The following is a 15,047-nucleotide window of genomic DNA, read 5'->3' as shown; positions in this document are numbered from 1 at the left end:
GTATCGGTCTCTATTATTCTCCTCCCTCTGAAATGGAACATATCTCCAGAGCTGGGCAGTGGGCTATACTGCGACTGCCAGTCAGAGTGTGAAGTGATGGCTGAAGTTATTTTAGCAGTACCCTTGGACTGTTAAGGAAGTACTGATCTGCCAGCTGACTGAGGAGGGGTCTGGCAATGTCTTCTTTTGTAAGAGTCCAGCTGCACAACTAGAGTAGTTTGGTTTTATGTTGGGTTTTTTGTTTTAGCCACTATCGCTCAACTACACTTCCATGCACAAGAGGTAGTACTGACAGATGCTGTGTGCCAGAGATGGGTATCAAAGCAGTGTCAGTCAGGTAAATGTATATGCCCTGTGCAGCGCAGGCTTGCAGTGATGCAAGTTGTTAGCCTTTATTATTGATGGCAGCTGCAGTGCAGGTAGCATCTTAGTGCCTACACTTGTGTGAAGAAATAGCAGAGATGTAGCTTCATTGTTCTCCGTGGCAGCCTGCTCTGGGACTCTCAGGGCCAAAAAACCCACATTGCTACGTCTGTGAGATTGTGTTCCCTTCCCTTTTGGAGCAACTGCACCATCTGATTTGGAGTAGGAGGGAACTGAGCCATTGTGTGAGTGATGCTGATCCTTGTGCTTTATGACTTCTGGTGCTCTGCCTTCAACAGATGAGGTAGGTGGATCTGTTGAGCTTTTCTGGCTTGTTAGCTTGTACCTTGGGAAATTAAAATGCAAGCTGAGTTAGCAGTTAGCTTTAGATTGTCAGTTTATAGTAGTGGCTCTAGAATTCTGGTCGCCTTTACTGCTGGAGTCTTTCTCCTGGGTGACCACAAGAATGAATAATAAAGTGTTCAACTGTTCTGACTCCTTAGAAGGTGGAATTCATTCCCCTGGTAGCTGTCTAGTGCATCCTGTTTTGAGTGTTTAATTTAGTAGCACCGAATCTATTCCTTGTACACTGGTGCAATAACGAACTGCAATCAAATTACCCTGCAGGTTATGTGGTTCAAGAATTTTGTTCTATGACTAAGTATGGAGTCAAGAAATAAAAAGATATTAGTGTCCATGGTACTACTTTAGTAGTCTCCAAGTTTTGGCTAGGGAAGCCACCTTCTGCTCAGTCATTTTCATAACACTAAATTCATTTTTTGGATCTTGGTCTTGAATTGTCACTCCCATGAACTATGCTATACTTCATTGTCACTGATTCTATTGCAGATGTGATAAAATGGTTAATTTCTCTCCCAAGGTGAAGGAATTATTTCTGCTTGGATTAAGGTTTGAGGCTGACATGGTCTGGAAGAAAGCTAACAAAGAATCACAAAGTTGGAAAGGGCTTATAAGGTCATCTAATCCAACTGGCCTCCCATTACCATTACTACAAGGTACTAAACTGTATCTTGTAGCTTTTCATCCAGACACCTCTTGAACACTGCTAGCAATGGTGACTCCACCACCTCCCTGGGCAGCCATTCCAGTGCCACTCTGAGAGAAAAAATTTTTCCTTATGTCTAATCTAAACCTCCTCTGGCCATTTCCTTGGGTCCTTTTTGTTGTCTGGCAGAAGAGGTTAAGCCCCTCCTCATCTCAGCCTCCCTTCAGGAAGTTGTAGAGTGCAATGAGGTCTCCCCTGAGCCTCCTCCAGACTAAACAATTCCAGCTCCCTGAGCCATTCCTCATAAGACTTCCAGCTCCTGCTGGTCACACTATTTCTAATGCAGGCCAGGATACTGTTGGCCCTCTTGGCCACCTGAGCACACTGTTGGCTCATGCTCAGCTGAGCATCAACCAACACCCTCAGGTCTCTTTACCCTTCACAGTCATCCAGCCACTCATACCCAAGCCTGTAGTGCTGCACGGGATTATTGTTGCCAAAGTTCAGGACCCAGTACTTGGCCTTGTTGAACCTCATCCCATTAACCTCAGCCCAGCGATCCAGCTTATCCAGATCCCTCTGAAGGGCCTCCCTACCCTCAGGCAGATCAACACCACCTCCCAACTTGGTGTCATCTGCAGATTTACTGAGGGTACACTTAATCCCCTTGATTTGTAGAAACAAACTCTATAGCCTGTCAAGATATAAAGCAGGTATGTTTAATAAAGAGATGTGCACACAGCCATGGCACAAGGGGTTAACACTCCAAACTTGCACACCGTAAGGAGAAAAGCATGTTACAACTAATACATAATCAATATTCTCCTCCCCAGCTTGGTTACATATTTATTACATTCCCTGTGACCCCATTCCCTTTGCCGTTGTTTTGGGGTGAAATTCTTCTGTTTTCTTTTGATGTTGTCTATCATTCTTGCAGTTATCGCCCTCACACATTGGCGTCATCTTGGCCGGGGGTATCTAATCCCTCTTCTTGTCAGATGTCTCCGGGCAGTTCCCTCTTATCTTTATTGCCTTCTTCCCTGGTTTTCTTTAGACTAAGTGTCTGTAATTCCCCCTTCCTCTGCCCTTTTTAATGTAAACTATCTGCAGTTACCCTTTGTCTTGGTTTCTGTGAAGTCCCCCTTTCCCTTTCTGTAGCAAAGTGTTACCTTTTCCTTTGTTCTGGGGTTTTTCTCACTCTTCAGCTCCCCCCTTTTCTTTAATCTAGAAGGCTTTTACCTGCTAGATTCTTAATGGGTCTCAAAATAGGCTCCACTCTCTACCTTTTTTCTTAGCTCATGTATCTTCCAGACCTCATACTCCCTTCCAGCACTTTGGTACAGGCACATAAACCATCTTATTACTATACAGGTAAAACTTACTAACAATACTAAGATGGCTATAATGATCCCAACCAGGAAGAACTGCTTTATCCATCCTAGATTTGGTAGCCAGATAGTGCGTGTGTTCCATAACTCCTCTTCCCAACCTGTGTTATCCTGACTTGCCTTATGCAATACCTTTGTCTGTTCCCAGATTTTCCTCAAGTCTGTTTCAGTTCTTAGGTCTTTGGGTATACACAGCAACTCTGATTTATTATTGTTCCTACCCCTCCTTCTTTAGCCATTAATATATCCAGTGCTATCCTATTTTGAGTTACTGCCTTGGATAAGGAGGATACCTCCTTGGATTGCTCGTAATGCATCCGTTGTGGCATTTTCTACTATTTCTAAGGTTACTGAGATTTTCATACAGCAATACCCTCCTTTTCTTGGCAGTTCTGTGAAATCAATTTGCCATTGTTGCCCTAGAAGGCCCTTTCCCATGAGGCCCACTTGTGCCCAGTTCCTGGTAGTGGGATTGTACTTTGTAGTGTTGGTTTGCCCAATGAATTCTCTTATCTTCCCTCATAACCAATTTCCATAAAATACTAAAGAGCATAACAATGTGTCCATCTGGGCGTGCACCAATCTGTCAGGTTGCTCTCTTCCCTTCTAAATCATTAATTGGACTCCTGTCCTCTTCAGAATATTTTACAGGTTTTGACTTGGGTTCAGAGATTTTAAGTTTACCATCTGAAATTGAAGCCTTCTTCAACTGCCTGTTCTGCCACCTGATCTATCATCTTATTTTCTGTTTCCTGTACAGTGTTACATTTCTGATGTCCTTTACAACATATAATAGCCATTGGTAGATTTACATCATGATGTTTTCCTTGTGTGCGAGCAATCCTTGCTCTTTTCAGATGGTACTATGAGTGTGTGGCACCCCAAATACATATTTAGCATCTGTCCATATAATTAAGGTTCTTGTCAAGGCAGTTATTTCAACCTTCTGAGGGGAAGTTCCCACAGCAGACGGTTGTGTTCTGATTACCTGCTCAGTGGCAGTTACTGCATATCCTGTCTTACAGATTCCTTGTCTCACAAAACTGCTGTCAGTAAACCAGGCATCTTCTGCATCTTCTAATGGTTCGTCCTTCAGGTCCGACCAACCGGCTGGAATGTGCAGCTTCAGCTGTTTCAAAGCAGTCATGTAATCTTGGTTCTCCAGGAGTTCCACTAAGGATAGATTCTGGATAAACAATATTAGTTACAATTATTTCTACATCACCATGCTCTACCAGGATGGCCTGGTATTTCAGGAATCTTTGGGGTGAGAGCCAATGTCCCCTTTTTGTCACCAATACAGTAAACCCTGTATGAGATATTACAACTGGTATCCTTTGGCCCAGTGTAGATTTATGGGCTTCTTGAATATTGAGCACCAGGGCAGCCACCACCCTCAGGCACCCTGGCCATCCCTTACTCACTTCAAGCTGTTTGAAGTTTACCATCAGTTCGTAGCTGTGTATCCACAGTCGGCACCCTCCAGTCATTCCTGGGAACGTATGGAGTTCCTTGGCAGTTTGCAGCTCAGGGGTTTGGCAGATGGCTTCTTTCCTGGCAGTCCTTAAGGTTCAAAGTCCAGCTGTAATCTCATATCCCAAATACGTCACCTGCTGCTGAGTAATTTATGCTTTCTGTAAACCAAGAAACTCTACAAACTCTCAGTCTATTGTACACGGTCCTTTTGTTGCTGTGGCATCCACGTCCTGCAGTAAAGTTCCACCCTGGGATGGACGATCCCAGGTCTCAGGCTCATGAGTTGACCAGTTCTCAAAAAAAATCATTATGCTGTTCTCACAACCCTGGGTAACACTGTCCAGGTTAACTGAGTCTCCCTGTATTAGGGCTTTCCTATTCAAAGGCAAAGAACCTTAGGATTCCTTTGGCCAAATCAGGCCAAAGAGACATCCTTCAAATCCAGAAGGTAAACTCCACCTATTCATATCCATTTAACAATTCTACTACTTGCCCTCAACTCTTGTACCAAACTAAAGCACTATCCAAAAATTTGGCAAAATTGGCAAAATTGGAGTTTTGTTCTTGGATTCCCATTCAATTAGTAATTCAAACTCCAAAAAATTATCTATCATTTCTTTTATCCTTCTACAGTCACATATCCTCAAAGGGCACTGCTGTACCCTGACTGGAAGAGCTCTTGCTTTTAACTTCTATGTAGGGCTTCGTTTTTGGCCCTGATGCCCACACCCCTAAATGTGTCTTATCTGAGATTGCACTAACTCCTGTGGGTACAACATTGTTTTTCCCAGTTTGTGTTAAAGCCAGACTTACAATTTTTAATCAGTCAATATTGTTTGACCTTTAGCTCCAGTTTTATTAAATTTCTTTCCAGAGTAACCTGGCAGGTACAAGAATTCCCGTATTCCTACTTGTTTTCTTAGCTTATATTTAATTAATCCCAAAAGTAAGCCTTTTCTTGTTGGTCAGTAGCTTCTACTACTGCTACAAAACCATCTATGGGTAGCAAGAACCTCCTATATCCATCAGAAAATGAACTACTTTATCCTGCTTCCCTAGCTGCAGTTTCATCAGTGTATCTGCTAGGGTAAACTTCCCAAGTTCTCATCATTCAGCTTTGCAATCAGAGGCGGTTCCTTCTCACTCAGCTTGGCAGGATTTCTCTATCAGTGTCCCATTGCAGATCGCCCACTGCTTTCAATCCAGTGGGGCTCTTCCAGTACCCCACCCTCTGCCCCCCCCCATTCTTCCTGGAAGGGGGTCCCTGGGTCCTACAGCCCTACTCTGGCAACACAACAGTAACAGCTGTTATTATTCTCAGTTCCCTGAACATCTCTGTTTCTCAATTGGGTGTTTTGTTTTGTTTGTTTTTTTTCTTCATATTGTACACCTCTCTTCAGACCTGGCATCTCTGTTATTATCTTTGCCTTCCTCAGCCTGTGTCCTTCCCAAACTTTCTCATTTTCCAGACTCTCATCATTACATTTCACCTTCTCTCCAGAGCCGTCCAGTGCTAACACTGGGATTTCAGGTCTTCTAGATCTCTGCACTTCCACTGCCCCATCCTCTCCACCTCCCCCTTCGCTATTTACAGCAGCAGTCTCTGACTGTGGCTCTCTCTCCCACTCTGAGAGTTCTGCTTGCAGGAGAACGGTGTGTGGGGGTTGCTCTCATGCCAGCACAGATAAACTCACTTTCTCTTTAACCCCTTTTTGTTTGTACACTATTCCACTATTTGTACCCTCAGTTCCACTTCCACATAACCTCAATTATACTTCCGTATACCATTAACAACTACACTTTCTTATACCATCAAAACAGTTTGTCCCATTCCCTTCAGAACCAACTAATCAAACAACACAATTCTTCAGTTTCTGTAAACATCCTTAATACCTTATAACTTTCCCTTAGCAATCCATATGGTTTGGTTATAAACATCTCTCCACAGAACCAGCACTGACTGACCCACCTCCTTTACACCTCTTTGCAGGCAGAACACAATATCACTTAAGTGGATTGATACTCATTCCACACAGAATCCCTCTATATGTTCATTGTCCCCATCCTTCAGCTTGTACACCAACCACCACTGATTACAATATTTAATCAGGGTTTTCCAGCTCAGGGTTCCTCCTGGTTCCCCAGGAATATCTCGCCAATGTGCCAGTATACACTCCAGGGGTGGGAGCTTAGGGACTTCTTTTCCCTGTGATAGTAACTTAATCTAAACCACTGTATTATTTCACACGTAGCAATACCTCCTCCCAGCTAACCCCGTATGCGTTTTACGATAATGTACTTTACAATAACCAGTAATTTATAATACGAGAATAAACGCGTATTAAAACGAAGACAGACAAGTAATGGGGGACAACCTTCGCTTCGTCCGTCCCCCGTCGTTTCCCTCGCGGGAGGACGGAACCGCAGGTCGGGACTCCGCACTCGCCCCGCAGCTGTGCTGCGTCTCACTCACACCACACTCACACGACAATTCAAACAGAATTACAATATATAATTTGTTAAGTTTAACAGTAGATGTTAAGAACAGCGGTGCTAGTTGTTGATTTAGGTCACTTATATGGACGGCGCTGTACGATACCAGTTATCCCAGGATTACCCAAATCACCCTGTAGGAGAGAGCAGACAAGCTCTGCCCTGTAAGCAATCACCTGAGGGCGAGCAATAGCTCTTTTACCATGCGTACAACTTTCTGGCCCTTTCGTAGGCATTCCCAAGGGAGTCCTCCTAACCCAGACGGCAACCTAACTCGTGAGCTCACGTTCCTCGGGGGGGAGCACGCCGACTCCTCTGTGCCCTGCGTAGGACGTCTCCTCACGACTTACGGGTCACCCGTTTCACATACCTTGTCCGCCGATAGATGGTTCTTGTCTGCTCCTGCAGTGATCAGATGAGGGAGGGGAGTCCTTCCGAGAAATCTCGGGTCGAGCCGAAGGCGTCCCCCTTCTCAGCTGGTCCTGCAGCCGAACGGAGGATGTCCTATCTGGGTCGTCAAACTGATTTGCGGAAACAAACTCTATAGCCTGTTAGGATATAAAGCAGGTATGTTTAATGAAGAGATGTGCACACAGCCCTGGCACAAGGGGTTAACACTCCAAACTTGCACACCGTAAGGAGAAAAGCACGATACAGATATAGGTCAAACTAATGCATAATCAATAGTCTTCTCCCCAGTTTGGTTACATATTCATTACATTCCCCGTGATCTCATTCCCAGTGACCTCATTCCCTGCTACCCATCCCCTTTGCCGTTGTTTTGAGGTGAAATCCTTCTGTTTTCTTTTGATGTTGTCTGTCATTCTTGCCTCACACATTGGTGTCATCTTGCCCGGGGGTATCTATTCCTTCTTGTCAGATGTCTCCGGGCAGTTCCCTCTTATCTTTATTGATTTCTTCCATGGTTTTCTTTAGACTAAGTGTCTGTAATTCTCCCTTCCTCTGCCCTTTTTAATGTAAACTATTTGCAGTTACCCTTTGTCTTGGTTTCTGTGAAGTCCCCCTTTCCCTTTCTGTAGCAAAGTGTTACCTTTTCCTTTGTTCTGGGGTTTTTCCCACTCTTCACCCTCATCTAGGTCATCAATAAAGATATTAAACAAGATGGGGCCCAGTACTGACCCCTGGGGAACACCACTTGTAACAGGTTGCCAGCTCTTGGTCATGCCTTACTAATGACTTGTTAAGCATTCTCCATCAATTACACTCTAAAATAATAACCATAAAAATCAAGACAGGAATTGGATTAGTTCCTGGACTTGGTTTTAATGCCTATTCTCACTGCGCTTACATTTAGGGTCTCTTGATGCTGTTCTGTTTGTCTTGACAGATGAGAACAGTTTCCAACTTCTGCAGATTTAGGAAACTCACTACTCTTTGGGGAGCTGAAGCCTTAGCCAGCTATCCCTGGCAACTCCTGTGTGCCTCTAGATGTTTCCTGTATCTGGAAAGCATGTAAAATAACTTGCAAATAATAGAGTGCAAGGAAACCTCTGCAGTTTTTTGGTTAAGAACACTCTTTATCCCAGGAAGTACTCAGCCTTTAATTTCAGCCTAAAATGTGAGAATTATTGCTTAGAGTTTGGCTTTTGTTGTTGTTGCTGTTCTTGTTTATTTTTCTGTTTGTTTTTTTCCTGTATGCCGTATAACTCAGAATGCTATGAAGTAGGCGTGCTGAAATGTGACAATATCTAAAGCTGAATTCTCATCCAGCAGCTAAATGCAAGCAAAAAGCTTTGCCTTTACAGTCTTTCTGATTTTATTTCAGTGCATTGAACAAAGCTGTCAGAACAGTACTTCAACACACAAGTTATTTTTGTAGTACATGGGAGGCCTAACACTTTATAATGCTTTTTTCAAATAGCTGGAAGGTGGAGGGAAAGGGGTATAACAGCCAGTTACATTACATGGTCTGAGGGTACATAAAATGGTCTGCTCTTAGTTACAGATGGTGTTCGGCTCTTTCTTCACACAGGTTTTTCTGCCCTGCCCTCTTCATATTTCTTTTTTGTGTTCTGAAATTGTTTATTTCTACTGCAGGCTTGGAAAGTAGTCAGGGATTTCTTCTCTATAAACCACTCCAACTTGCAGAAACAAATGCCTTACTATCTTTGAACAATTTTTTTTTTCCCCTGCCATCTGCAAGTCTTTGACTCTGTTTTATTGCTTTGTCATGTGACTCTTTTGGCACCTAATGAAGGTGGTGTTGCTGCACTGAGCAGCAGTCTGTGTCTGTGTTGATCGCTGCTAAATGGATTCTCAGAGCTCATCCTTGCCTGAGCTCCTCAGCTGTGGTCTCAAGGGCTCCCAGAGCAATGTGATATTAACAATGTCTTTGGTCAGGTTTCATGGGTAACTTGGCTTCCTATGGCTCCTGAAGAATGTGTTGCCAGCATATGCATAAATATGACTTCAATTGGTTATTGAAGTAGTATTTAAATGGTATAATTCTTGTTTCCTATCTGAACTCAAAGCCCTCTGGTTCTGAATGCTTTATTTATGTTCAGTGTCTGCTAGCCATTGTAAATGCAGAACTAACTACTAGGCTTTTTTTTTTTTCTTTCCCTTACAAATACTCACATTTCTTTTAATAGTGTCCCTCTGCTCCCACATACTTTTCTGCCTACTATTTGATTTGCCTTTGAGCAATAATGTAAAATATCTATAATGCCAGCAAAAGCTGACAAAGATGAATATAAAGGGAATTGAAGTTGCTCAGTGCCTCACTTCTTCCCCTTCTCTATTCCATTCCTCTAAAAATAGCTGCTATGTACTTTTCTCCAAGCCAACTTGTATTTTCTTACATTCTTAATTAAAGTACCTATCTTTCTTTTTCATCAAATCTTTGCTGAAATACAGTGAAGTTATACTTGTCTATTTTTACATGAGTTCTGAATCTTGCTAGGATCAGACTGGAAGAAATATAGTGGGAGGCCTCAGATAAAGGAGAAAAAGCTTGCAGCTGTAGCAGCACCCTTCCCTCAATAGGCTTGGGTGTGAGTGAAGACCTTCCAGCATGCTACAGAATGTCTATAAGGAAACACACTCCTCTTCATCTTGCCTCGATTCTCACAAATATTTGGTATTACCAGGTATTAGAAGAAGAGGCTTGAAGTGATCTGCTCTACTTAAGTGCAAAATAAAATACATCCCAGGTTTACTGTTTTTCACTTCTATTGTCCTGAAAAAAAAAAAAATCTCAGTTTTTCCCTATTGAATAAAAAAGCCTTTAAGAGGGGGAATGAGAGAGGCTATTAAATCATACAGTGGGCTGCTGTATACCTAGGCAGTTGAAAATCTAAAATGTAGGTTGCATGATGAATGATACCGGTCTTGATTCTCCCTTGCACAGACCTATTCCAGATATGTACATACAAAGCTGTGAAAACTTGTTCTGTATTGGACCTGTTCTATGGAAAAAAAGAATCTAAATTCCACAGACTGTGAACAGATTACAGAAACCTAAAGAAACTAAGACAGCCCCTGGTGTATAATGAATTATTTGAACACAGGAAACAATGAGTACAAAGTCAAGTTAAAATATTTGGAAAAACAGATTTAGTAGGTTTTGTTTGTTTGCTGTAGACATAAGGTCATGTTAAAGAGTTAATACCCAATTCAGTGCTACAGGTGCCATTGTGTGCAATGGAATTGTATGTTTACTCCCCAAGAAGTTTGGCCATGCCTGATGAGAACTGTTACCATTATGAATTCACTGACAGCATGGAGCACCTTCATCTAGCTCCATCTGAGTGGACTTGTATGATTACCTTTAAGAAATATAGCTCTGAAGTTTTACACTCTGCTCTACTCTCCATGTATTCCAAGCTCCTCTGGTGCTGCTAAGAAGCTGATGTTTGCAGATCTTGTGTTGCTTATGGAACTGCCATGGAATATCTTCTGTGGATGTTCACTGTGTTGCACCCTGGAGGTTTCTTTAAAGCTTTTCTTCTTTTAAGAGGGGAATACCTCAATAAGTTACTTCCAGTAATAATTCTGCGTAATCCACTCTGAAACTATAGTCACTTGAGCTTCACAATAATTAGAAGGAATTGAGGAGGTCACAAGCAGTCTTGTTCTGAGATTAGAGTTCAAGGGGCTCTTGGGCTGCTCACTGTTTGTAGGATAAAATGTTAATTGTATTTATCAGTACAGTGTTAGCAGTCCTGAGCAAGCCTTGAGCATAATAGCCAGGCTGGAGAAGGAGGCTGGGGGTAGGAAGAAACACACTGTCATAACATAACTTCTGCAGAAAATTAAGTGGTTTTCAGGTACTTTTCCCCTACCTTCTACAGACATGAGTTTTTTGTAGTACAAACTTCATATTATTCATAAATGAAAATGTTTTATTATTCCATCAGTCCATAGATTTCAAGTTCAAATTGTTGGATAGCAACTTGAGAGGGTTAGATTAATGTTCCAAACAGCATTTTCCCTCCAGTGGAAGGTATTCATTGTTGAAAGGTCCCTTGGAAATGGCCCCTGATCACTGAATACAGAGATTGCCATAAGGGAAAGATCATGATAATTAGTTTGCTTGGAGTTACCAAGTGTTGATTGCACCTTACTAACTTGCCTGCTTTCAGGCTTTCTACGCTGTCTTCCACAACATTCTTGTGTACAAAGTGGGATACATTGCAGCTTGAAGGGGAGGATAAAAGGAAGGGGAAAAAAGTGGTTAGCTGCTTCTGTTGTGAGGGACATGGTCAATGAGTTGTTCACTATGTGGAGGTGGGTAGCAAGAAGGGACCATAGAATCATAGAATCACCAAAGTTGGAAAAGACCTCCAAGATCATCCAGTCCAACCATCCACCTGCCTCCAATATTTCCCTACTAAACCACATCCCTCACTGCAACACTCCTTGAACTCTTCCAGGGACAGTGACCCCCTGGGCAGCCCATTCCAGTGCCTGACCGCTTTCTCAGAAAAGAAGTATTTCCTAGCACTGAACCAGAATCTCTGCAACGTAAGGCTGTTCCCTCTAGTCCTATTGCTAGCTGACCACCTCTCCTTTCAGGCAGTTGTAGAGAGCAATGAGGTCTCTCCTGAGCCTCCTCTTCAGACTGAACAATCCCTGCTCTTTCAGCCTCTCCTTATTAGACTTGTGCTCTGAACCACTCACCAGCTTCATTGTCCTTGTCTGAATACACTCCAGGGCCTCAACATCTTTCTTGTAGTGAGGAGCCTAAAACTGAACAGTACTTGAGGTGCAGCCTCACCAGAGCTGAGCTCCTGCTAGCAGCACTATGTGTGATGCAAGCCAGGATGCCATTGGCCTTCTTGGCCACCTGGGCACCCTGTTGGCTCATGTTCAGCTGAGCACTGACCAAAACTGCCACATCCATTTCCTCTGCACAGACTTCCAGCCTGGAAGACTTCCCTTCATTCCCTCTATCCTGCGATGAGACCTGATCAACATCTTTGTCAGGAATTCTGAGAAGTGCATAGAGGATGCAGTTATCAGGTTTGCAGAGAACAACAAATTGGTGGAGAGGCAGAACACTGGTTATGCTCAAGAACAGTAATGCTGTCTGTTGAGAACTGAACATGTGGGAGGAGAGGGCTTGGTAGAGACCCCATGAACAGCAGCACCCAGAGTGATGTCTCAGGGCAGGATGCAGCCCTGAGAACCAAGGGAGGGCAGAGGCTGTCTCTTCTGCTCAGAGCTCATCAGATCGGATCTGTGTACTGCATCTGGTTCAAGACCACCAACAGAGGAAGGATATTGATAAACACAGCCTTACTCAGCAAGCAGACAGCAAGATGGCTCTAGGAGAGAGGTCTTGCTCTGAGAGAACAGGCCTCAGAAAGAGGCCACTTCTGCTGGGAAAAGCATAATTTTGTTCTCCAGTTACACTGGAAATGAATAGCTCAATAATTTTACACTTCAAAATATATTACTGCTTCAAGCTCTTGTAGTCTGCAGGTCAAATGAAGCTTGAAACTTACTTACTCCCTCTAGAAAGTATTCTCACTGTCTAGGAAATAGTGATTTTCTGAATTTCAGCTTGTTCTTCAAGTGCTAGAAGAAGTTCCCTCATGAACCTTTCTCAAAAAATGACATTCACTGAAATCTCAGTATGAAAATTCAGATTAGATGCACAATTACTAATGCAAGAATAACTTAGTCACTCTAGATTTCTGTGAAGAAAATATTCTTATCTTTTTCATTAAGAAGCAGTAGTAGGGATGTTTTGGTAGGTTGTTTTTGTTTTGTTGTTGTTTGTTTTTGTTAGTTTTGTGGTTTTTTGTTGTTAGACTACTTGTTTGTTTTTGATTGAAGAATAGGACAAAGGGAGGGAGTGTTCTCATTGAATTTATTTCTGAAATCTTTGCTATGACCCCTTCAAATTATGAAGTTCCTGCTACCAGGTAAATCTTGCCTAATAATAGAATTTGCACAATTGCTTGGAAGGAAGTAGGTAGTGGACAGATTATTAAATGAGCTGCCAATAGAAGAAGAGTTAGCTCTGTATAAACCTTTTTATGCCTTGGACATCTTCATTGCTGATATAAATTATGTTAAGTGAACACAGTGAAAGAAAAGCTGAAAGCTGCTTATTTACAGGGAGCAGGGTTGAAATGGTTTCATGAGAGAAAAGAAACAACAACAACAACTACAACAACAACACATGCTATAAGTGATTTTTTAAGCTGGCAACCTGAATACAAATCACCACCAACTGGTGAAGAATATCATTTTTTGGCCATTTCAGTAATTTAAAGATCACTTGCAGTGATCACATGTTCCTGGTTATTGGATACTGTCTGAAGGTCTTTTATTGACCAGCAAGAATCCCTTGCTGTTGTATGAGGAGGCTGTTCACTGCTTCATGCATGAAGGTAGTTTACTCTGACATAACTTTCAGTAGGAACTATCTCAATGCTTTCACCTGGTGTTCAGCATTTACAAATATTCACTCTGGAGCTTGGCCACTGCAAGCAGTTGTGAAATAAATCAGCACTAATAAAAAATAATCAGCACTCCTAATGATTTGTTGTTGTTGTTCTATTCATTGTTTGACACTTCGGTAGCATTCAGCTAATTTAACAAAAAACAATGTAGCACTTTTCTACATGGTGCCATAGGGACAACAGAAAATGAATGTGCCTTTAAATTATTTTGGAATGGGAGGAAGCAAAGCATCCAGCCTGATCATGCATTCAAAATGAAAACAGGAAAATCCCAATCCCTGAGTCAGGGTGGGATACAGCATTCACTTCTGGCTGTTCTAAAGCTTGGGTTAGTTCAGAGTAACATTCACCATCCATCTCCTGAGACAAAGGAGAAAGAATAAGCAAACAAAAATATATCCTGTATTATTCTGATTTTCAGAAGCAAATAAAAATATAGGAGCATTTGATTACAGAGAAGAGCATAAAAATCAATGAGAGACAGAGGTTAAACTGGCCACATTAACTTCTCTTGTGTGGAATCACTCTTGGATCAGACTGTTACTTTATGAGCTGCAGTGAGTACAGAGAAGAGAGGGAAAAAAGATTCCCAGTCCCTAGTTTGAATATGAATGAAAATCCAGAAGGTGAGTACAGCACAAGTCAGAAGCAGGGAGTATATTTTTCAGTGCTTTAATTCACTTTGGTGCTTTTCATTTGGTCAAATTGGAAGGAAACTAAATCAATGACTGTTTTCAGCTTGACAAATTTATAGCTTTACTTGCTTAAAACTTAACAATTTGCTTTTAAAAGAAGTACACAGATAAGTGTATCAGGAAACAGTCCAGTTTGCTCTGTACAATGTGCTTGAAAGAGGGAAATAATTGTGCAAAATTCACAGAAACCCTCTGCCTGGCACAGAAGAAAATGCCTCGCTCAGCAATTTGTCTTCTTAAGAGGACAAGCTGACACAGCTAGATACAAAGAGGTATTGTCACTGGGTCCCTTCGTTTGTTAGAGTTTCTGTGCTCAAGTCCATCATGTTCTATTGTTTATGGTTCATGGACCTTAGAGGCATGGCATGACAACACAGTCCCGTGCTGCATAACGAGTCACAGCTGCTTTTGGATTAGGTAGATATGAAAGGCCATTAAATAGGTCATGGTAAGCAAATGGAAAGCATATTCCATCCATTCTGCTATTTGTCTCCCATTTCATTTATGGCAAATCTCTTTTCTATTAATCAGTTTTTCTACCTGTAACTGCCACAAAAGACTGGTGAATATTAACTAGAGCTTGTAGAGCTCTAGCAGACTATAGAGGGGATGGAAGTGCATGTATGGACATTTGCAAATATAAGGAAACATATATAAGCAGATTTCATTTATGGATGGCCAATGATACCTC

General features: G+C 42.1%; 1 long non-coding RNA gene across 1 annotated transcript; it reads right to left on the bottom strand.

The window, feature by feature from the left end:
• Nucleotides 1-2,072: 2,072 nt before the first annotated feature.
• On the bottom strand, nt 2,073-4,320 carry LOC146753967 (uncharacterized). The gene is made up of 2 exons (XR_014940099.1): nt 4,182-4,320; nt 2,073-3,943 (listed from the first exon to the last, which is right to left on the bottom strand). It is a non-coding gene; the product is annotated as an uncharacterized LOC146753967 (long non-coding RNA).
• Nucleotides 4,321-15,047: the final 10,727 nt, after the last annotated feature.

Source organism: Coturnix japonica, chromosome Z (assembly GCF_054131305.1).
Source record: "Coturnix japonica strain WE chromosome Z, WE-NBRP24, whole genome shotgun sequence".
NCBI lineage: Eukaryota > Metazoa > Chordata > Aves > Galliformes > Phasianidae > Coturnix > Coturnix japonica.
This window is presented reverse-complemented; position numbering and strand designations above follow the sequence as displayed.